Here is a 25,309-nt window from a genome sequence, read left to right on the forward strand (position 1 = left end):
GTCGGCGTATTCATCGCCTATGTTTCTGGTTCCGAAACCCTAAGGTGGCTTCAGGCCTGTGATTGACTATAGGGCTTTAAATTGGAAGGTGGTGTTACAATCTGTGCCTCTTCCCGACCTTCACTCATGTTTTTCATGGTTCCGGAAAGCTAAGTTCTTTACCATCCTTAATATCAATCAGGCGTACAACCAAATACCTAAAGCTGAAGAAAAGAAACATCTAACAGCTTTTGCCATGGATTAGAACTTGTACGAGTACAACCCCGTGCCTTTCGTGCTCCCCACGGGGAGCTGTTCTCACTAGACTGCTACATAGGGTCTTTTCTGACATCAAGTTTGAATACTTGTGTCGCTATCCTGATGACTTCGTCGTATTTTCTTAAACCTTTGCAGAACACGTAGATCATCTAAAAGAAGTACTCAATCGCTTTCGTAAAGCTGGGTTGACCGTCAAATTATCCAAGTTAGCCTTTGTTAAGCCTTCTATGTCATTCCTAGGGCATATTGTGTCGTCCGATGTTGTTTCTATGGATGATTCCAGAACACAGGCCATCCGTTATTTCGAACCTCCTAAGGACATCAAAGGTATTGCCAGGTTCAATGGCATGGTGAATTTCTTCAGAAAATGTATTCCTAACTTCGCTAACAGAGCGGCACACTTGAACTTACTCCGTAGGAAAGGGGACAAATTTGATTGGGGACCGTCTCTACAAGCCGCTTTTGAAGATCTGAAATTAGCTCTTTGCAATGCCCCTGTCCTTGCTATACTTGATTTTTCGAAGAAATTCACCGTTCAAACCGACGCCTCGTCATTGGCTGCTGTCCCTCTTCAGGAAACGGAACTCGAAAGACGACCCATAGCTTATGCGTCAAGGACATTATCGGCTCAAGAGACCAAATATTCCATCTATGAACTTGAGGCTTTGGCGGTTTTATGTGCGCTAGATAAGTTCCGACTCTATCTGGAACATGTCAAGCTCGACCTAGAAACAGAAAACCAAGCCTTAAGTTGGGCCTTAGCTAGGCCGCGTCGTACTGGTCGTATAGCCCGTTGGGCAATCAGGATTTCCGCCTTCCAGTTTGATGTTAGGCATATCAGAGGATCTGAAAATGTCGTGGCGGATGGACTAAGCCGCATGTTCTCTCAGGAGGTGGAGACCTTTGAACAGGAAGATAGTTCTTCTCGTCTAACGCCCATACCTTCGGGTATTAATGCCATTCTAACTGATGCCCCCATGTTGTTTAGGGATATTGAAAAATATCAAGGTGAAGATCCTGTGCTGGCCCCTATTATTGAAACCCTTTCTTCTGGGGAACATGTCGTCCCTTATGTGTTGAGGAACGGAGTTTTATGTTGCCCGTGGAGGCATGATCAAAAGATGAAAGTGGTGGTTCCAGCTGTTCTTGTGCCCATGATCTTCAAGTATTATCATGAGACCCCATTAGGGGGGCATTTAGGCATCTTCAAAACTCGGGAAAAGATCCGAGAGATGTTCATTTGGAAAGGTATGGACGGCGAAATACGACAATTGGTAAAAGCTTGTAAATCTAGTTTGCTTAGTAAACCCACCTTGTCCACTAAACTTGGTCTATTATTACCTCATCAAGCGCCGCGCCCCATGGAATTCCTCTATATAGACTATGTCGGACCCTTCTCCCAATCAAAGGGGAATGCCAACAAATTCATTCTAGTGTGTGTAGATGGTTTCACGAGATTTTTCTGGTCATTTCCGACTAAGCTGGCAACCGCTTAGTCCACCATTTCTTGTTTAAATTCAATCATTGCTTCTTTTGGTCCGTGTCAATATATAGTTTCTGACAATGCTAAAGCCTTTACATCCAACCTCTTCCGCAAATTTTGTTTTGATCTGTCTATATCACATGTAACTATATCGGCGTATTATCCTCAACCATCTCTGGCTGAGCGGGTCAATCGTAATCTTAGATCAGCTCTCATCGCATTTCATCATGAAGATCATTCCGGGTGTGATACGTCCCTGCATTGGTTGGCCTTTGCTTTAAATTCGGCGGTTCATGAGTTCCATAAGTTCACACCAGCTTCTCTTAAGTTTAAATTTGTTCCTAACACGTCGATCTCTAACCTTTGGTCACTTAATAATGTATTACCAGAGACAATAGATCCCGATAATATTAGAGATCTATGGAAGAAGGCTAAGGCCAATCTTAAAGTGTCCCATGAAAAGGTTAGGGAAAGATATGGTCGTGGACGGAGGCCCAACAATTTAGAAGTCAGAGATCAAGTCATGGTTAGAAACTTTGTTCCCGCGGGCAAGCTTGCCCCCAGATTTCATGGGCCGTGCATAATAATAATAATAATAATAATAATAATAATAATAATAATAATAATAATAATAATAATAATAATAATAATAATAATAATAATAATAATAACGTTCTGGACCGTCATCAAAATGTACGGACCGCGCTGGAAATGGGTTCTGGCAGGGTAATGACTACTATTGCAGTCCAGCCGCGGGTTCAGTACCGCCAAGGCACCCAAAATGACATCACGCCGGCTCTCCTGAAGGATTTGATCCATATTAAAAATGCTAATAGGAAAATATGGCAAAGATTTAGGGACCCAACTAACCGGGTGGAATACCTGGACCTAGCCCGGGAAGTACGAAATTGATTGCTAGAAAGGAAGATTGAAAAATGGTAGGAAATTTGCCTTAATCTCTCAGAAAGCGAGTCAGATCACGAAATTTGCCGTAATCTCTCAGAAAACGAGTCAGATCGCGAATTTTGTCGGATTATATATAAAACGTTAAGCATTCAATTATAAATTTCATTATAATACCGTAGCGTTTGTAGTTTGTAATAAAATCTGGGTACTTAAGTGATCCTAGAAAGTGATATTCTTTCTTCAAAATGCTAGAGAAATTCCTATAGTTTTTAGTATGTACTCTAAATAACTTGAGGATGACGATAGACTTAAATTTCAAAAAAAAAATTACTAGGTGAAACTCCTTAAATTAACCGAAGGTGAGGTTAAATCTTGATAGAATGTTTGCAGGTGTTGACGAGAGTCTATAATAAAAGGAAATACATTTTAGAGAAAGAAGGAACAAGAAAAAAATATTGTGAATATGGAAGTGTTTTTTTATTTCATATGTGCCATTTTTTGTACGTTTATAGAAGTTTTATAGCTGTAGATGTTCCAAATCAGAGGAACGAAACATGCACTTTTTAGTGATTTCACTAGACTTTAAGCTGGAATATGTTTGTAATTACATCAACTAGCCATAAACAGCAAATGAGTATTGGAAGGTGAGATTCTTCCTTCAACCTAAACTTTAGTTCAGTTGATGTCAGTACGGGTTAAAAATGAGTTTTACAAGTTGTGCATGTATATTAATCAATTTTTGACATATACTGACATCTGTCATGACTTAAAAGTCACTGTTAAAGGCATACATGCCTCGCTTCTCACTTTGTTGTACGACTAGCTTCATGAAACCAGCGAGCCACGACCAAAGAGCTTCGATTCTCCTTCGTGTGTGGGTGGATATTGAAATACTGTATATTGTCCGCTGCATTCAGGCATATATCAAGAGATGTCAGACCTGTGCAGAAACGTTTCCGTGAAGCCTCCTGGACATGGAATAATAGACGACTCCACTGAAACTGTTGAAACATGGAAAAACCGTGGTCGATAGCTGAAATCGCTTAAGTATGTCACGATGGTTTCTAGGAATCCAACATCCTGATTAAAAGTTTTCATTTCCATGACTTAGTGATTGATCCCTGTAGTGTATGAAAGGTACTGTATCACTACTTCTCACTCTACGACTTTAGTTCATTTCCCGTCTTGTCCAGAGAATGTTATCGCACAAAGCAGAGTGGGCTTCGGTTCAACAGCGGCTAATTGTCCTGAGAAGGGTTTTTCGTGGTTTTCCATTCTCGTGCACTAAGGCGAATGCCGGGACAGATCCTTTTAATACGCGACGGCCGCCACCCACACCTTCTGCGCATCTCCAATCACCGCTTCAAATCTCCTTGGCCTGAGGCCGGTAGTAATTTCCCCCATCGGTGCACGGAATGAAAACTTCTAGTAGTAGTAGAATGCTATCATGGTCTGAGGGTTGGAATGAATTTACCCAGAAGTAAAATGCGGAGCTGCCTGACGTTAGAATTGCAACCTGTACGAAAAGCGGCACGTAATTAAACAGAGGAAGGCGTACGTTGCTCATGTGAAGTCTCAATATCTGCTTGCCATACGGATGGCTATAACAGTCGTCTTAGCTGGTAAATGATCCTTAGTGGGCTGTTACGTATTGGCTTCAGGTTTTCTTTAAGAATGAATTGACTTTACTTGGTGTTAATACACTGACTGACAGAGCAAATGCAACACCAAGAAGGAGTGGTCAGAACTTTATGCCAATTGCAGGGTAGACTGACGTCACTGAGGAATGCTCATGATGTGAAATGCGCCGCTGTGCTGCGCACGTAGCGAACGATAAATGGGACACGGCATTGGCGAATGGCCCACTTCGTACCGTGATTTCTCAGCCGACAGTCATTGTAGAACGCGTTGTCGTGTGCCACAGGACACGTGTATAGCTAAGAATGCCAGGCCGCCGTCAACGGAGGCATTTCCAGCAGACAGACGACTTTACGAGGGGTATGGTGATCGGGCTGAGAAGGGCAGGTTGGTCGCTTCGTCAAATCGCAGCCGATACCCATAGGGATGTGTCCACGGTGCAGCGCCTGTGGCGAAGATGGTTGGCGCAGGGACATGTGGCACGTGCGAGGGGTCCAGGCGCAGCCCGAGTGACGTCAGCACGCGAGGATCGGCGCATCCGCCGCCAAGCGGTGGCAGCCCCGCACGCCACGTCAACCGCCATTCTTCCGCATGTGCAAGACACCCTGGCTGTTCCAATATCGACCAGAACAATTTCCCGTCGATTGGTTGAAGGAGGCCTGCACTCCCGGCGTCCGCTCAGAAGACTACCATTGACTCCACAGCATAGACGTGCACGCCTGGCATGGTGCCGGGCTAGAGCGACTTGGATGAGGGAATGGCGGAACGTCGTGTTCTCCGATGAGTCACGCTTCTGTTCTGTCAGTGATAGTCACCGCAGACGAGTGTGGCGTCGGCGTGGAGAAAGGTCAAATCCGGCAGTAACTGTGGAGCGCCCTACCGCTAGATAACGCGGCATCATGGTTTGGGGCGCTATTGCGTATGATTCCACGTCACCTCTAGTGCGTATTCAAGGCACGTTAAATGCCCACCGCTACGTGCAGCATGTGCTGCGGCCGGTGGCACTCCCGTACCTTCAGGGGCTGCCCAATGCTCTGTTTCAGCAGGATAATGCCCGCCCACACACTGCTCGCATCTCCCAACAGGCTCTACGAGGTGTACAGATGCTTCCGTGGCCAGCGTACTCTCCGGATCTCTCATCAATCGAACACGTGTGGGATCTCATTGGACGCCGTTTGCAAACTCTGCCCCAGCCTCGTACGGACGACCAACTGTGGCAAATGGTTGACAGAGAATGGAGAACCAACCCTCAGGACACCATCCGCACTCTTATTGACTCTGTACCTCGACGTGTTTCTGCGTGCATCGCCGCTCGCGGTGGTCCTACATCCTACTGAGTCGATGCCGTGCGCATTGTGTAACCTGCATATCGGTTTGAAATAAACATCAATTATTCTTCCGTGCCGACTCTGTTTTTTCCCCAACTTTCATCCCTTTCGAACCACTCCTCCTTGGTGTTGCATTTGCTCTGTCAGTCAGTGTATTAGGAGCAGGCTTCTTCTTCTTACTCTACCTCTCTTCTCAGAGGGACTTAACAAGAACATTATGGATTATCACCTGGATGGTGGTGGTTTAAACCCCCGTCAACGCATATGGGATGTTTGAAGTGAAAAATCAGGCCGTGTTGTTCGGATTCCGTGTAAAGTTGGAGGTCGTGTGTGAATGATTGCGATAACAACAACCATATAAGCTTCTTCTTCGCTTTCCTCTCTTCTTGCTATTATTTAGAAGTAGAGACAACACTCTTATTAGACTCACGTAGGCGCTCCATTTATGTTATCTGATGGATTATACTACATGCACGTCTTGTATGTGCATGATAAGTATAACAACTTGGTGCTCAGTTTGGGAAAGCTACCATGGAACAATGCTTGAAACCAGTTCAGAAAAACGGCGCGTGAACAAAAACATTTAACATGTATTATCCTGTAAACTAGCCATCTGGGAATCACAACCTCGGGCTTGGGGAACGCTTATCGTCGGTTGCTTTGTATGAGTGCAATTGTGCTGTACTGGCATGTGCGATCAGCTCTACTACTACTACTACTACTACTACTACTACTACTACTACTACGGAAACGTTTTCTTTCCTCCCCTGAAGGGGGGAATGTGGACCTCTTAGACGGTAACGCCATTTCTCAGGCCGGGAGATTTGTTACAGTGAAGGAGATGCTCGGAGAAAGTGAGGGGGTTGGCGGCCGTGGCCTATACTAGGAACTGTTCCGGCATTCGCCTTAGTACAGGGGAATGGACAACTACGAAGAATTGTTCTCAGGACAGCCGACGGTTGGAGCCAGCCGTGATGGCCAGCCCTGTCCCGTCTTCCGAGTGCAGTGGCGTAGAGCCACGGTAGAGGCTTGGCCAGCCCTCTTCTGCTCGATTGGCCGATCAGCTCGTGAACTTTGCGGGAAGTGTTTCAATACGTTCGCTGAGACAACGATGGTGGTGTATTATTATTATTGATGATGCTTGTTGTTTAAAGGGGCCTAACATCGAAGGTCATCGGCCCTATTATTATTATTATTATTATCATCATTTGGGTAAGCTTGGCAAATATGGGCACCAGAAGATGTATATAAAAAAAAGGAGCACTAAAACAACTTCCATTTTCCTGGTAAAAAATCCTTGAAAACTTACAACAATTTCTATTCTAATAAAGCTTGAACCAGCTTCCAATCCATAGTGGTTTACGTACTGTGCAGCTTCGCAGCAAAACCCTGCAACTGCCCATATTTGCCAAACTCTTAAGGTAATATGGGCATATTTGTCGAGAATATGGGCACAAGTTGTTAAAGGATAATTAGAGTACTAGACATGATACATTCATTTTGTATTATAACAAGGTGGTTGTATTAAACATGCATATATGAAAAACAGGGGTAAACATATATTATAATTAAGCACTGATCATGAACAAATGCGACCAAGGGAGTAGAACTAATACCATTATTAAGTTATCATCTAGGAATCACTTGTAGAGTACTACAAATGTAAATAACATAAAACTGGCCAAAATTGTGTGTAATAAAAAAGAAAAAGTGTTAATCTAACAAAACTAATCACATGAGAGCATTCTGAGTTATAAATATTGACAAAGTTTTATTAACTACACTCGTCGCAATAGAAAGAATCACCTTCCCTCTCTACGCCGTCTTTATGGAACCACTTAGCACATGAACCACAACACATAGTCCACTTCTGCCCTTCATTTTCATCATAATAATTCCCCTTATGCACGGGGCAAATACAGGGAACTGTGTTGCTCCTTATGGCTTTACGCTTTGCCGCTATACCTACTTTACTGGCTCCCGCGGTAGGCCTGCGCTGAAGCCAGACTTTCTTCACTAGTAAGTTCTCTTGCAGAACACTTACGTCTTCCCCAGTTGCTAGTCGTCATCTTCAGTTCTGAAACTGGACTAATTTCCTTTTAAAGGGCTAGATACTGCTCTCACTGGTGAAGAGAAAGGGACAGATGAAGGAAGTTAGGATGGTCCATGAACGGACATGGTCCGTTCATCTTTCGACAAATACCGCTGCAAAGTTTGTCTAGGCACATTATAAGTTCTAGATGCTTGTAACTGGTTACAATCGCCATTTCCTACATCTATTACATCACGCGACATATCCTCTTTATCCCATTTCTGACGGATATCCGCTCGTTCATACCTATTTTGCATCTTCATCTGGAAAATATATATATATAGTTTTTGTGAAACAGCTATGTGCTATAGGATATATTAATCGATTAGCATTAAAAGCGTAAATATTGCTGTAAAAATAAAGAATAATAAGTCTCACTCAGAGCGCGTCACGTAAATACAGTGAAATTTGATGATGCCCATATTACCTACAATATCACTGCCCATAGTGACACTTTTTAGAAGTTGGCATCACTGAGAAAGAACTAACTCCCAAGCGCGTGTCCATTCGCTACAACATATGCTACACTAACCTTGGAAGCAGACCGTAATAACATTTCTTGAAAAATAAACGTATTTTGCGCGCAGTGCCTTAACTTATTTAACTGATTTATTATAACAGCTAAATTTTGGAAGAGTAGACTGGTGTACTTACCTCAAAACATGCTCTTTTCAGCTTATTTTAACACATTAGAAGACAATCTTCAACACACTGAGCAGCTATGACACTTCAGGATCACCAAAATAGCAGAGCGCATGCTTCTACTCGATACCATTGCGTGAAATATGAACAATTCCTTTAATATGCCCATATTACCTTAGTGCCCATATTTACCAAGTTTACCCTACTGATTTTACATCCACCTAACTACATTTTCGGTTTTTTATGATTCCAAGGTGCTGGACGTTGGTACTCGAAAAAGTTGTTTTACATGCCGTAGGTAAATCTATCGACACGAGGCTGGCGTATGTGAGTACCATCAAATACTGCGTGTCTGTGGCCGGGTTGAACCGGTCCAATTAAGTTCAAATCTGACCACCATAACCCTTCATTACCGTATTATTATTATTATTATTATTATTATTATTATTATTATTATTATTATTATTATTATTATTATTATTATTATTATTATTATTATTATTATTATTATTATTGTTGTTGTTTGAGTCATCAGTCCATAGACTGGTTTGATGCAGCCCACCATGCCACCCTATCCTGTGCTAACCTTTTCATTTCTACGTAACTATTGCATCCTACATCTGCTCTAATCTGCTTGTCATATTCATATCTTGGTCTGCCCCTACCGTTCATACCACCTACACTACCTTCAAAATCTAACTGAACAAGTCCTGGGTGTCTTAAGATGTGTCCTATCATTCTATCTCTCCTTCTCGTCAAATTTAGCCAAATCGATCTCCTCTCACCAATTCGATTCAGTATCTCTTCATTCGTGATTCGATCTATCCATCTTACCTTCAACGTTCTTCTGTAACACCACATTTCTAAAGCTTCTATTCTCTTTCTTTCTGAGCTTATTATTATTATTATTATTATTATTATTATTATTATTATTATTATTATTATTATTATTATTATTATTATTATTATTATTATTGGCTACTTGGCTGATACGTAAAGGTGTGCTCCGTTCATCCGGAAAGACGCGGGTTCGATTCCCCATTAGGTTTTTATGCTAGTTGCTTTACGTCGCACCGACACAGATAGGTCTTATGGCGACGATGGGATAGGAAAGACCTCGAAGTTGGAAGGAATGGAAGGAAGCGCTCGTGGCCTTATTTAAGGTACAGCCCCAGTATTTGCCTGGTGTGAAAGTGGGAAACCACAGAAAACCATCCTCAGGGCTGCCGACAGTGGGATTCGAACCCACTATCTCCCGGATGCAAGCTCACAGCGGCGTGCCCCTGACCGCATGGCCAACTCGCCCGGTTCCCCACTAGGAAGTCTAAGAATTTAAGAAACGCGATTTCGACTTCCAGAGGTGCTCCTGGCTCTGAAATTCACTCAGCCTACACCAAAAATGAGTACCAGGTTAATTCCGGGGGACAATGTGGCCGGCGAGGAGCTAACCACTCTAGCCCACCAAGTACCAAGGTTAGAGATAGTGAGAAGCCTTAACCTTCCACCCCTCCAAGAGCCTTCATCGTCTGTACTGAGCTGTAAATCGTACCACTCCAGAAGTGAAAGTCTCGTTTCTAATTTTTCAGACTAACTTGGAGTCGAACTCACGTCGTTCCGGGTGAATCGAGCACGCTTTTACCGCGTCAGCGAGGCAGGCGTAATGTTCCTGAAACTAGACTTAAATTCGTGACAGAGTTGCGAAGTGAACCTAGACCAATCGATCGAGATACTAAGAAAATGCATGTTAGCTGCTTGTGCGATGATAATTTGTAGCCCTGAAGTATGAACCTGGATTTTCGGAAATGTTTCAGCTCCACCTTCCGACACTATACATCAGTGATAATAATAATAATAGCGTGTATCTATTGCTAGCCTGATGCAGCCCTTGAAGGTAGACGACATATGTTTTTTGTGGAAAGCTGCGTGATATTGTAGTATGGGTTAGTGTTGTGTGTGGTGTATGAGTTGCAGGGATGTTGGGGACAGCACAAACATCTAGTCGTCGAACCAAGGGAATTGCCTATTTAAGATTAAAATCCCCGACCCGGCCGGGAATCGAACCTTGAGGCCCTACGAACCGAAAGCCGCTACGCTGACCATTCAACCACGGAACCAGACTACAGCGGGGATGACCAGATTGGATTCACGGTCTTGAAACTATGACGTAAAACGTTTGTCACGTAGCGCACATAGCAGCTGTCTCTATGTCGTTGGTGTTCTACTGTCATCAACACACTGCCTCAGCTTTGGAACGTACAAGTCAACTTGTATCATAGCACAGTCAATCTCTGGTAGTGTCATGTTGTAATAGAATGCGGAAAGGATCGGGTGATTTTAAAGAAGTTTTGTGTGTAGTTGACATTAGATACAGGTATATCAAGGTCACGAGCTGACTGACAGCTCTACGTGCAAGAGAATCAGCGGTTTCGAGCACTTAACCCAGGACGTTATCAGATAGCACAAACCTGGAGGGATGCACATGAAACTTTCATAACTACGGTACTCCGTATATAATATACATGTAGTATTATTTCATGTAAGGTCATACAGTTACACAGAGAAAACAGTATTCAACACGGCGTTTGTATAAAATGCGCGAAACAGCATGCTTTGTAATACCGTGTACCAGGAAAATAGTCCGCCTGTGTGGTGTAGTGGTTAGTGCGATTAGCTGCCACCCTCGGAGGCCCGGGTCAGATTCCCGGCTCTGCCACGAAATTTGAAAAGTGGTACGCGGGCTGAAACGGGGTCCACACAGCCTCGGGAGGTCAAATGCGTATAGGTGGGTTCGATTCCCACCTCAGTCATCCTTGAAGTGGTTTTCCATGGTTTTCCACTTCTCCTCCAGGCAAATGCCGGGATGGTACTTAACTTAAGGCCACGGCCGCTTCCTTCCCTCTTCCTTGTCTATCCCTTCCAATCTTCCCATCCCCCAACAAGGGCCCTGTTCAGCATAGCCGGTGAGGCTGCCTGGGCGAGGTACTGGTCCTCCTCCCCAGTTGTATCCCCCGACTGAATGTCTCACGCTCCTGGACACTACCCTTGAGGCGGTAGAGGTGGGATCCCTCGCTGAGTCCGAGGGGAAAACCAACCCTAGAGGGTAAACAGATTAAGAAAGAAGAAAGACCAGGAAAATATAACATTACTATAAAGGTAGCCAGAAGCAATGAAGTACGAAATAATAGGCATTTATGCTTTCAAGCAGAGGTGGTCATGGTAGGCATTTCGTCCCGCGGGCACACAGCGTTGTGAGTGGGCGGGAGACAGGCGATGGGCGTGTAATTCAGCCACAGTGACGTTGCGGTTACGTCACACGCCGTGATGGTCAGTGCCAGGTGAAGGCCTGCCAGTCAGCCTCTATGAACCGTGTTCGAAATGGTCTCAGAAACTAATGAATAAAAGGGCCTTGCCGAATCTCTCTGCAGAAGGCCAGTTGGAAGATTATATATGTATATTGCTAGCAGTAGACCTTACAAAGATTAAATGTAGAACACCAGTACAAAGTGAAATATGCTCACTTGCATGATAGTATTGTAGGGGTTGTTCGAATACAAATGGTTGGAGATAGAATTTAAATACTATTTTCTCAAACTCAACGAGCAGGGAAAGTCTCAAAACACTACAACACTGCGCAAAATAATGCATAAAACTTGTTGAATTACGTATTATGTTTTACTGAATGGATTATAGGGATTTTTCTTTTCTTAGTGTAAATTATGTCATTCCCATCTAAGAAATTGTAAATAATATTTTGCACGCTTCAACACTGTACCTTTGTACAGTCGCTCAGAGAACAAAAGAAAATGAACAAGGAGTGCGCATGGTTTCGTAGACGTTCCTCGCAGGTACATTTTTCGGACACAATTGAACCTATGTCTGTTGTGGGTATCCACAGCGTTTTTATCTATATGGAAGGTAAATTTGATGATAATAACTATTAAGTCCGATAAAATATAAATTGCGAGGAGCATACTAGGCGTATACCATGCGCTCATTCTCCTTTTCAGTGACTGTACATTGCAATGTCTCAGTTTTCTTGGAATGTGTAAATATATGGAAATAAAATCATGTCTGTTAATATTGAATACAGTATATATCAGTCACGAATATTTGAAAAAAAAAAATCTCTTGCGATTATAGCGTTATTCGTTATGCTGTACTCCAAGTAACATTTCGTTGAAAATGGTGCGAGTGAAGCTCTGTATTCAAAATCGAATAGCATACCGAATGTGTTCACTCTCTCGCTTCTCTGCGACGTAACCTTAACACGTAAGCTGCCCGCAGTGACGTCAAACCTCACTGGGCAAGCTTCAGTGGGCACTCAGCTGAGCAACTCCGCTTCAGGGGCTTGACAGGCTCAACTCTCTTATGAACAATAATTACGAAGTAGAATAACACAGAATATTATGCCGCTACTATATCGATTCTGTGGCAAAACGTCATCTAGACTAATATTATAAAGAGGAAAAAATGTATATATTTGTTTGTAACGGATAGACACAAAAACTATTGAAACGATTTTAAAAATTACTTCACCTATAGAAAGCTATATTGCCAATGAGTAACATGGGCTGTATTTTATTTTCAAAACAATTCGGTGGAGGGGCAAAGGGGGAAGATATAAAAATAGTAGGCTAATATAGGCTGAATAGAATTTGTCGTACAAGGACAAGACAAAGCTCATTTTAAGCCCCTTGACGCAAAGAAAAAACTCCGTAAACCCTACGGGGCCGAAAACCATGTTTTAAGGCCCTAAAACCAACCGTTATGGAAATATTGGCTCCACACTACCCATGCTCCAGGAATCGGATAAAGAAATGAACTGCCGCAATCATGGCAAGGTCAGCTCCTGTATTCTTACAGCAGCGAGACTATCTACAATATATAAAAAAAACGAACACGTTACAGACATGAAAATTGGTATTTGGAATCTCCTTTAAAAATAAAAGAACAACATTTTTGTTTTCAGAAAATCCACTTCAGGGCGTTGGGGGGGGGGGGGGGTTAAATGAAGTGAGGGAAGATTTGAATTACCGGTATTTATATGAGGACATATCTATATATATCTCAAAAACTGAAGATGTTACAGACGTTGAAACTGGTACTAGGAATCTCTTTTAAAAATAAATGAACACAATTTTTTTGGAAAATCCACTTAAGGGGGTGAAATAATGAAAAAAGTGGGTGAATTTTTAAAACAATTATCCTCTTTTTCTACCGATTTTCCCACATTTGTGCGGTTGCGGGTGCGAACTGTGTCGCACATGTGGATTTGACGCTGTTTTCTGAGTGGATGCCCATCCTGAACCCAATCCCTTGTGTAGGGATGTAATTACTATTGCGTGTTCCTGTTGTGGTTGGTAATGTGGTGTGTTCAGTGAATATGAAGAGGAGAGTGTTGGGACAAACACAAACAACCTGTCCCTGAGCCAGATGAATTAATCAAATGAGATTAAAATCCCTGAACCAGTCCGATCCGGAATCGAACACGGAACCCCGTGAACCGAAGGCCTCAACGCTGTCCACTCAGCCAAAGAGTGAGGTGGTTTCTAAAATGAGTATATCTCATAACTTAACAGTTACAGACGTGAAAATTAGTATTTGTAATCCCCTTTAAAAACAAAGAAACACGTTTTTTTCCGGAAAATCAACTTAAGCTGGATCTTCGAAAATATGAGTTGAATTCTCTTTATGAGGGTACTTATATCTCAAAAACTAAGATGTTACAGACGTGAAAATCGCTATTTGGAATCTCCTTTAGAATTAAATAAACCCTATTTTTTCCGACTTAAAAGAGGACTGTTTCTCACATGTAGAGTTCCATGTCGCATGTTCCAGATTTAGCGCTGTCAGTAGCCTGGTCATCTTAGCCCCAAAAGGCAATGCCACAAACGTGGTTTACAAAAAGGTTCTGGGGTAAATGAAATGCAATATTTCGGTGAGTTTTTATACTTTAGGCAATTTCAGATAATGTCTTAGTGCATTAGCGAGGATAAATTAATTTTTATCAACTTACCAAATCCTCGCGAGCGAAGCCGTGGGTAACAGCTAGTGCTTTTATAATCTTAAACAAAAAAGGCTTTGACAAAAGTAGCATCCTATCAAGCTACCAATCCCTATGCCACAGCCTATGCAGCTGTATGTTTCAATCACTACTTGCAGACCAAAAGAGGTAATTAATAATTTCGTGCAGCCCTTGCAAGGCAGACCCTCCGATGAGAGTGGGCGGCATCTGCCATGTGTAGGTAACTGCGTGTTATTGTGGTGGAGCATAGTGTTAATTGTGGTGTTTGAATTGCAGGGATTTTGTGTACAGCACAAACTCCCAATCCCCGAGCAAAGGGAATTAAAAATTTAAGGTTATATTTCCGACCCGGCCGAGAATCGAACCCGGGGCCCCTGTGACCAAAGGCCAGTACGATAACCATTTAGCCATGGAGTCGAACGAAGTAAACTCGTGTCCTCATCCCGGGGTAGTGCAGCTCTTTTTATGCACACTCCTGATGAATGTGAGCTGCATGTACCATTTCAATTTCTGGCAGTACCTGGAATCGACCCCGGCCCCCGAGCACGGCAGCTAATAACACTAACGCTACGGGGGCGGACACGAAAACAGCTAATTTGAGCCTTTTACCGCTAGGCGTGCACTGGCCTGAGTCAGCAACGTGGGAAAGTACAAGCCAACTGAGGGGAAGCGACTTGGCGCCCTTTTGCATAGTTATTTATAGCACGGGGACTGCGCTTACGGCGGGAAAGGTGCATCAGTGGTACCAATGTCGTGCGTTAGAACATAAAAGGGAATACAGACAGGTACTCGGTGCGTTACATAACGGTCGCTTCATGTCATAGTTTGAATGTCGTGAAACTATTCTACTTATTCTTGCTCTAAACTCAACACTAAACCAGTGTGATACCTTGGTATCAACTGTAGAATAGGTCTTCATCTACTTTTTAAATTGAGTGTATTTCCACGTTTAATGGTCGAGATTGACAGTGGTGACATTTATTTTCCAGGAATAATCTACGTGTGAAAATAACGTCTCACAAATACACAGCACTACAATTCACTGAGTGAGAAATGCTTCGTAATCCATTATCATAGCGGGGATATATATTTCATGTTTCTTTCATGCTGCACTGAGAGTAAAGCCTCACGTACGTATGATTAATTGAATGTCACAGCTTCAAGTCTGTAAACCCAGATCTATGAAGCAACAGGTGCCGAGTTCCTTCTTCAGAACGCCGCCAGACTGAATTGTAATCACCAAGTGTGGGAGGTTTTGGGTGGGAGACATTCAGGCGATAGACTGAACGCAATTTGCAGGTGCAGATTTATACGGCTTAAAATAAGGAAGGAAACTAACTCCCAGTAATATCGAAGTTTCAGACATTCTACCTCAGAATTGACCAAGTCCTAGTGTGCCCCACCGAGCAGTATGAGTCTATTTGATTAAAAGAATCGTTACTACAGTCTGGCTCCTTGGCTGATTGGTCAAAATACTGGCACTTGGTTCAAAGGGCTCCGGGTTCGATTCCTGGTTGGGACAAAATTTTTAACTGCATATGGTTAATTTTTTTGACTCGGGCACTGGGTGTTAGTGTTTGCTCCCATACATATCTTCTCACATACATAGGCCTACAACGCATTAGGTTTTTTTGCTAGTTGTTTTACGTCGCACCGACACAGATAGGTCTTATGACGCCGGTGGAATAGGAAAGTGCTAGCAGTGGGAAGGAACCGGCCGTGGCCTTAATTAAGGTACAGCCTGATGTGAAAGTGGGAAACCACGGAAAACCATCTCCACGGCTGCCGACAGTGGGGTTCGAACCCACTATCTCCCGGAGGCAAGCTCACAGCTCACAGCTGCACGACGCGCGGCCAACTTGTTCCACCCTACCGCATTTCAAGTAAAAAATATTGTCTGAATTTAGCACGGCCAACTTGCCCGGTGTTTAATATTCTAGTGAAAGGTATTTATGAAATGTCATCTGAAACTATATATATTGAAATTAAAATTTAAACATGTTTGAGTCAAAATATTTATGTTATGTATGCAACGAATATGGAAAAATTAAAACTTTTATGTTTTGTCCAGCCTCCTTCTTGAGAGCAGCGCTTGAAGAATTTTAAAACACTAATTGAACAATGACTCTTAATCTCAATATTAACATCAGGAGACAAAAGTATTGTGGTAAGTTCTGCTATGTATCTAAATGCCATGATAATAAAAACGATTACTATTATTCCTCACAATTAAGGAACGTCAGTTGGACTACTCCATCCTTCGCAGTTTCATTTCACGACGTTATTTTGGAACATATCAATGAAAGTAGCCTTTAGGATTAATCATTTTAACAATATTGGTCAATGTAACATACTATTTTATTCCTTAAGTTAAGATACATCTGCAGTCAGAGTCAATATCAGAACGTCAGCTGGACTAAGTCATCTCCCCGCAGTTTCATTTCACGATATCATTTTGGCAAATATCAACGAAGATAACCTTTAGGATTAATCATTTTAACAGTATTAACCTATGTAACATTCTCCATAACTCTAAATTACGATGAATCGGCAATCAAAGTCAATATATTTTCCATAAAGAAGTATGCATTTCTACCGCAAATAGGTCGGCCGCCAGCGCCACGTGTCGAGCTGTGTAACTACTCCGATTACAGTGCGTGGACCCGATTGTCAAGGCCGGTAAGGAACTAGCTAGAGCGACGCATCAAGTCGGCCGTGATTACAGTCACAATAGTCTGCGGGCTGCCTACTTGCAGCAATGCGTTGAGCGATTAGGTGAAGGGACGCCATGCTTTATTATTATTATTATTATTATTATTATTATTATTATTATTATTATTATTATTATTATTATTATTATTATTATTATTATTATTATTATTATTATTATTATTATTGAAAAACCTACAACCTGTTTTCCAGTCAAAGACCGGGTCAGGGATGGGATGAATGAAGCCCCAACTTGCGGCGAGGCTAGGAATTGTGCCGGCTGCCGAGGCCTGTCACTCCTCTGGGACAATGATTAATGGCTGACAGATGAAATGAAATGATAGTGGAGAGCGTTGCTGGAATTAAAGATGACATGGAAAACCGGAGTACACGGCGAAAACCCTGTCCCGCCTCCGCTTTTCCAGCACAAATCTCACATGGAGTGAGCAGGATTTGAACCACGGTATCCAGCGGTGAGAGGCCGGCGCACTGCCGCCTGAGCCACGGAGGCTCTTTATTATTATTATTATGATGATTATTATTATTATTATTATTATTATTATTATTATTATTATTATTATTATTATTATACATCGCAAATGGGAAATGTCCGGGTGGCGATGGTAACTTATAATAGTGTAATAATAAAGTAAAGTTAACTTAATTACCTAACAACACCAAACAAACAGACAAACAAACAAATAAACAAACAAACAACAAGAGTACAACAAGCAATTCCATGGAAAGAAAATAGTACAAGAAAAACTACTTGTTGAACATTCTAAATCCAGCATCATCATATACAAATTCACACACAAAATGGATTAAGAAAGAAAGAAAGAAAGAAAGAAAGTAAGAAATAGTTTACGTACTCGCTGGCACGCAGCTACGAACGTTCGCTTATTGGGTGTGCGGTGATCAGGAAATCACCTTCTGTGATATCGGGTGACAGTTTCTAAATTACGACGTGCTCCACTCTATGTAAGCCCAGTTCAATGACTAAATGGTTAGCATTCTGGTCTTTGGTCCAAGGGTCCACGGTTCGATTCCCGTACAGGTTGGGGATTTTACCATAAATTGGTTATTCAGCCTGACTGGGAGGCTCGGTGTTTGTAATGTCAACACTAGAAATCACCTGATGTATGTAGGGTCACCTTCTCACAGACATGCAGATCGCCTACAGGCTGTCTACTAGGAAAAGTCCTGCACTGAGCCTCTCCGCAGGTCATAATCCATTAATATACCGTACATAGGAAACATAACCGCTAACTCATTTGTACAAAGCTCAATTTTTCTAGCAAGAGAAAACTGAAGTTTTTAAATTCTTGTAGTCACAGATAAACAATGTCCGTTATCAGTCTAGGAATAACCAGTTTGTGTGCTTGTTGTGATTCACTCTGCTACTCATAAGTTGTATTTGTTACAACGGATCACTTGACGTTGCAACAGTAGTGACTAGTGATGCACTGCTGAGTGTGTTCTAACCTATTGTATTACTTGCGTACATACAATTAATACTAATGTCAAACAACTCTGACGGTTTGCGGAGACATCGAGGTGCCGGAATTTTGTCCCGCAAGCCCGCTTCCCCCCGCGTGGCAATCGACACTGATCTACATTGGCTCCGACATGCTGTCAGTAAATCTACGGACACGATGCCAACGTATTTGAGCACCTTCAAATACCACCGGACTGAGCCAGGATCGAACCTGCCAAGATAGGGTCAGAAGGCCAGCACCTCAACCGTCTGAGCCACTCAGCCCGGCATGCATAAAATTACTGTGTTTTGCAACTTCGTACCTGTACCATCACAGTACATAAACAATGTCCGAAAACAATAATGTTTTTGACGGATGAGCCAACAATGTTATTATTATTCTTTCTTTCTTTCTTTCTTAATCTCACATCTACCGCCTCAAGGGCAGTGTCTGGTGCGCGACAGTTTGGGTCGGGGAGATAAACCCGGGAGAAGGACCAGTACCCCGCCCAGGTGGCCTCAACTGCTATGCTGAACAGGCCCCTGTGGAGGGGTGTGAAGATTGGAAGGGACAGGCAAGGAAGAGGGAAGGAAGCTTCTTTTTTTGCTATTTGCTTTACGTCGCACCGACACAGATATGTCTTATGACGACGATGGGATAGGAAAGGCCCAGGAAGTGGAAGGAAGCGGCCGTGGACTTAAGTAAAGTACAGCCCCGGGATTTGCCTGGTTTGAAAAAGGGAAACCACGGGAAACCATCTTCAGGGCTGCCGACAGTGGGGCTCGAACCCACTATCTCCCGATTACTGGATACTGGCCGCACTTACGCGACTGCAGCTATCGAGCTCGGTAGGGAAGGAAGCGACCGTGGCCTTAAATTAGGTACCATCCCAGCATTTGCCTTGGAGAAGAGGTGAAAAACCACGAAATACCACTTCCAGGATGGCTGAGGTGGGAATCAAACCCACCTCTACTCAGTTGACCTTTCGAAGCTGAGTGGACCCCGTTCCAGCCCTCGTGCCACTTTTCAAATTCAGAGCCGGGATATTATTACTATTAATATTACTATTTTTATTATTTTTATTATTTATTATTTCAGGTATGCTTAGTAAGTTTTTTTTGCTATTTGCTTTACGTCGCACCGACACAGATAAATATTATGGCGACGATGGGATAGGAAAGGCCTAGGAGTGGGAAGGAATCGGTCGTGGCATTAATTAAGGTACAGCTCCAGCATTTGCCTGGTGTCAAAATGGGAAACAACGGAAAACCAACTTCAGGGCTGCCGACAGTGGGGTTCGAACCCATTATCTCTCGGATGGAAGCGCACAGCTGCGCGACCCTAAAGGGGACGGGGGTTTACAGGGACTATTTTTGGTTTGTACAGAATCAGAGGTAAACTACGGCACACAAAAAACCTCAACATTGAAGAGTAAGGGAAATTGGGGGAGGAAAATAGACAAATAATTTTATGATCTCGAGGGGTGAGGGATGCATTTAATTGCAGTTAATAAATTTCTCCAGGCAGTGGAAACTAGAAAACCACCGCAACACATAGATACTGTAGAATTTCACGAATGTTAGAGATGGAAATCACACACGTAGGCTTATTGCATAACTCTCACTCAGCACAAGACAATTACGCACTGATTTAAAGTCTAGAAACCCACACGCGACAAATAAATACTGTAGATGACTTCACAACACTAGTGAGCTGCCGGCGGTTCACAGCGTGAGGGACTACGCGAGGCTTGTACCAGAGCAAACGCAGCAGAAAGAAATTTAAGGAAGGCAACGAAGCATTGGCTGTTCCCGCCATTGTACTTCCTCCCTACAAACGTATTTATGAAAAAGGAAATGTAATGCACTTATTTCATAACTCACGGGCAAAACGCCTCATCCTTTTTTTAATCTATTTTTCGTAATACATTACAAAGTACAGTGTAATATATCTTAGTCACGAGAAATTATGGGTGTCTCGGAAGGGGTTTGTTCACTCCTTGTAGGTCCATAAGAACAACACTGTTTTCTCAATGTGGAATGAGCTTTAGGTTAACGATTCAGTTGTTTGAATCACATTGAAAGACGTTTCAAATCACTCATTAGGTCGGGCACGGTTATAGAAGTCAAACGACTGTTTAAGGGACGAAATATGGCCCGTTTGCACCTGTCCACTCTGACAAACGAACAGTAGTCTACATTGCTCCAAATCGTGGGCATGTGAATTCCTTGCACCGTACGTCATCAGAGATGGCGTTCACAACAGTTTACATCACTTTAATGGGAGAAACGAATATTATTCAGAAATGCTTTTCAAATACGTTTATTAAATGTTCAAATTAAATGGGAAAGAACTTCAATAGAATAATAAAGCTACTGCTCAAATAAAACAGCCATTACTTTAACGAGGCAAATGCAGAGTAACATCGTATTAATGGAATGAATGCTGGTATTCACAAGGACATACAATGAAATTCTCTTAATGAATGAATAGGCTACATGTGCCACTAATGGCACAAATATCAGTTGGAATAAAGAATAGGGAAGCTTTTGGAAAAACATTTCTTATTATTTCTTTACTACTTGACCAAGCTAAATATAAAGGTCTGGAATTGAAAGAAGCAGTTCAAAGAATACGTATTCTTCCCTACATTTCTCGAAAACCAAATAAAATTTATCAGTTTTTTTGCTAGTGGCTGTACGTCGCACCGTCACAGATAGGTTTTATGGCGATGATTGGATAGGAAAGGCCTAGGAATTGGAAGAAAGCGGCCGTGTGCTTAATTAAGGTACAACCCCAGCATTTGCCTGGTGTGAAAATGGGAAACCACGGAAAACCATCTTCAGGGCTGCCGACAGTGGGATTCAAACCCACTATCTCCTGGATGCAAGCTCACAGCCACGCGTCTCTAACCGCTCGCCCAACTCGCCCGGTAATTTACCAGTTAGAGCTAACATCTTATTTATTCATAGACACCTTCTGAAGATCTGTGGCTTTAAATGAATAAAAAAGTGCACTTCTATGAACATCTAAATGGAATACGATTTTGCTGATTTGCGAATACTGCCGTTATAGACTAGGGGTTGCCTAACAGATGGTAAAAGTGTGTTCAGTTTCCCTGGAAGGGCGCGAATTCAATTCCCCGTCAAAGTGTTAAAACATTGAGAAAGCCGACTTCCACTTGATGATGTACACACCCAAATGAGTTCCAGGTATTCCTGGGGACAGTGGTCACCAAGCATAGAGTAAACCACTCAATTCAACATTCTGCCGTGGTTACAAATAGGCTAGTTAATTTCGGAGATAAAAATTAATATTTCTAATTTGCGATTGGTAATAAAGTAGAAGTTAACACGTGTCCTCGTCCTGGGGATGTGCAGCTCATTTTAGGCACATCTCCAATGGAGGTGAGCTGCATATGCTACATACGAGCCCTCCTGCCATTCCTGGATTTCTAGCAGTACCAGAAATCGAACCCCGGCAACCGAAGACGGCAGCTAATGGTACTAACCGTTACGTTACCGAGGTGGACACGGTTGTAATATAGACCTAGAAATTATTGTTCATCAACCAAAACGACACTATGTTCCTGGACTTGGGAGATGGATGATATCATCTGTTATGCTTGATATATTTCCTGTTGTGTTTTCTTTTAAACTCTAAGTAAATGATAACGTGCCCAACAATAGAACACAATTAACTACACATATCACAAGCACCACACTACTTGAGGCTACAAAATTACATTTCAAAATGATCTAAGCCCCTGAAGTACATACAATAAGGATACTAAATATCAGTTAATGTTTCTTTACGAACAGTTAGCCCACATCAACAGGAGTTTCGTGAATAAAATCCTAAATTTATTCTTGACTTGTGTAATTTTGTGGAAACATATTTAAAATTTTCCATTCCATCGAACGAAATACACGAATAAAACCAAACTTATAAATATCACATTCAAAACTTATCGCGTCAGTTGTGTAGAATACTGATACGGTACTGAAATGTAAAAATGAAAAAAATGTGGGAAATAAAAAAGGATAATATAAATTGATAAACATCATAATTCTTCTTCTTACCTGACGTACTGTATGCATTTACATTTTTCAAATGAGCCGCCAATTCAATTAATTAGAAAATTTCTCACATGGTAATAATAATAATAATGGGTGGCCTCCGGAGAGGCCTGGTGCAGGTCTTTTGATTTCACTCCCGTAGGTGACCTGCGCGTCGTGATGAGGATGCAATGATGATGAAGACGACACATACACCCAATCCCCATGCCGGGGTAATTAATCGATTATGGTTATAATTCCCCACCCTGCCGTGAATCGAACCCGGGACCCCTGTGACCAAAGGCCAGCACGCCAACCATTAAGCCACGCAGCCGGACTTTTCAGATGATGATCTACTGAAAAGCTCGGGCTATTATATTAGCTGCCTTAGCTATTGTGCTGCTCCATAGCTAACTGGTTAGCATGCTGGATTTTTTTGCAAGGGCTTCCGACTTCGATTCCCAACCAGGTCAGGGACTTTAACCTGAATTGGCTAACTCTTCTGGCTCGGGGGCTGGATGTATATGATGTCTTTAACATTAGAAATCGCCTGATGTAGGGTCCCATCCTCACAGATATGCAGGTCGTCTATAGGCCGTTTACTAGGAAAAGGCCACCAGTTCTCTTCGGAGGCCATGCGCCATTATTATCGTGGATGTGCCCAGTTCATCGTTGAATTCTACACGAGGTAGTTTTCATTCAAAGTCGCTTTGACAGATAGCCTGATTATTACTGATAAATATTATGTGAAGTCAGCTAAATATCATGTAGCTGGCTTACCCAGTATTTCCTAAAATATCTATATTGTCTAATTATTACGCCACACACACACATGATTATTTGGGCACCTCTATATCCATTCGTACAATAACTTCTTTGGAGAGTGATAGCATTAATATACGTCTGCAAGAAGAAGCAATAATATCAACTGCACTTCACTGCTCGGATTACGCTGGCAACGTTCCACATTCCCAGCGGAGCACTCTACAGTGTACGAACATGAGAAGCCACGCGGCTTCTGCTACCATTTATGGGATTTAGAGGATTAATACAGATTAAACATCTGAAACGTCTTAAACTATTTGCTCAAGTCCATGAGAGACATATAAATCAATTTTATTGCTTCCTATCTCAGTTATAGAAAAGAGATACGAGTTACTTGGGACTTATCTACAGTTTTAGTCAGCAATAAACCATTAGAGTTCCATAAAACCGTGAAATATAATACTAGAAAGAAGAATACAAGAAAGAAATCCGTGATATTATAAATTACTTGAAGCTATGGTAGAATCCTCTAAAGTGAAATTCCGAATAAAATGGCCCATTGAAATTTCTGTGAAGTAAACGCGAAAAGTTATTTTAACCATGCTTTCTTCCTTAGTGAAGCATCGTTACACAGTGTCTGCATTATTTAATCCGTTCAGTTTCTTATCACTTTTTTCAGAGAATCACGAATCGCTCTCCTGAGTAGTATATACAAAATTATCTAGAATACTGTACTATTTATATTGCGGTATATTAACTTGTCTAAAGTTCTCAAGTTGAAAATTGCACGATTAGAAATATTGGTAATCGTTCTCATAGTTCCATGTGCTAACACGAAAGCTTTGAAATGACTGGTTTGTCAAGGATGAGTGGTTTGATCCTGGACCACAGTAAATTTCATCAGATATTCTTTGCGTAGGTATTTTCTGCGGTACTCCCACGATCAATACAGGAATGTGTTGAAATAATTGTACGCTATGTTAATCCACGAAGTACATATCGCAAACTTTGTCCTAAATAATTACCACTAGATACACCACCTCGAATAAATCGATGATATAGATTATCAGAAATGTTCTACAAAAACAATTACGCCAGTTCCTGCGATGTCTTACACAAGTGCGTATTTGCCGTTCAGCCTAGGCCAAGTCAAATTTTAGCGTACTTTATCTACAAGTTCCCAAAGTTTTGAACACTTTGCGTTATCATTATTAAGGCAGAATTAATATCTCTTTGCAGCTCCGTGGCTAAATGCTGGCGTTTGGTCACAGGGGTCCCGGGTTCGATTCCAGGGAGGGTCGGGAATTTTAACCATATTTGGTTAATTCCTCTGGCACGGGGACTAGGTGTATGTGTCGTCTTAATCATAATTTTATCATCATCGTGACGCGCAGCTCGCCTACGGTTTTCAAATGAAAAGATCTGTACCTGGCGATCCGAAGTCCTGGGACACATCCCGGCAGAAAAAGCCATAAGCCATTTCATTTCATTAATTTCTTTAATCAATTTGAGGTTTTAATTTTTCCCAGATGGTTAAACTGGGATATTTACTATTTACCTGCTTACTTACGATCGAGGCAGGATGTTTCAGTTGCCTTGATAATGAACACTGTAAAGTATTCATTGGGCAAAAGTAAAATCACAGTGATATCCACTACCTTCTCGGTCTTTCTACAACCATGTCCTGAGAGTTAATGGATGACCAGTTATTTCAAAATATTGTGACAGATAAGAATATCAACAGTGAGATAGATGGACTAGAAAACAAATTAAAAGGTACCGACTCGCATGCTTGTCGGTGTAATTTTAACACAATGACCAGGAGGAGAGACAGATTTGTTAGGGCATATCTTGAGTTATAAGAAATCGGACACATAGCTTTAGAATGACGTATTGAAGTAGAAACTGCAGGAGAATGAATTTTATG

At 42.1% G+C, this 25,309-nt stretch overlaps 1 protein-coding gene across 1 annotated transcript in view; it reads left to right on the forward strand.

The window, feature by feature from the left end:
• LOC136863499 (discoidin domain-containing receptor 2) overlaps nt 1-25,309 on the forward strand; it is a 770,412-nt gene that overhangs the window by 643,818 nt on the left and 101,285 nt on the right. The gene's annotated exons all lie outside the window — the stretch shown is intronic.

This window comes from Anabrus simplex, chromosome 2 (genome assembly GCF_040414725.1).
Source record: "Anabrus simplex isolate iqAnaSimp1 chromosome 2, ASM4041472v1, whole genome shotgun sequence".
Lineage (NCBI taxonomy): Eukaryota > Metazoa > Arthropoda > Insecta > Orthoptera > Tettigoniidae > Anabrus > Anabrus simplex.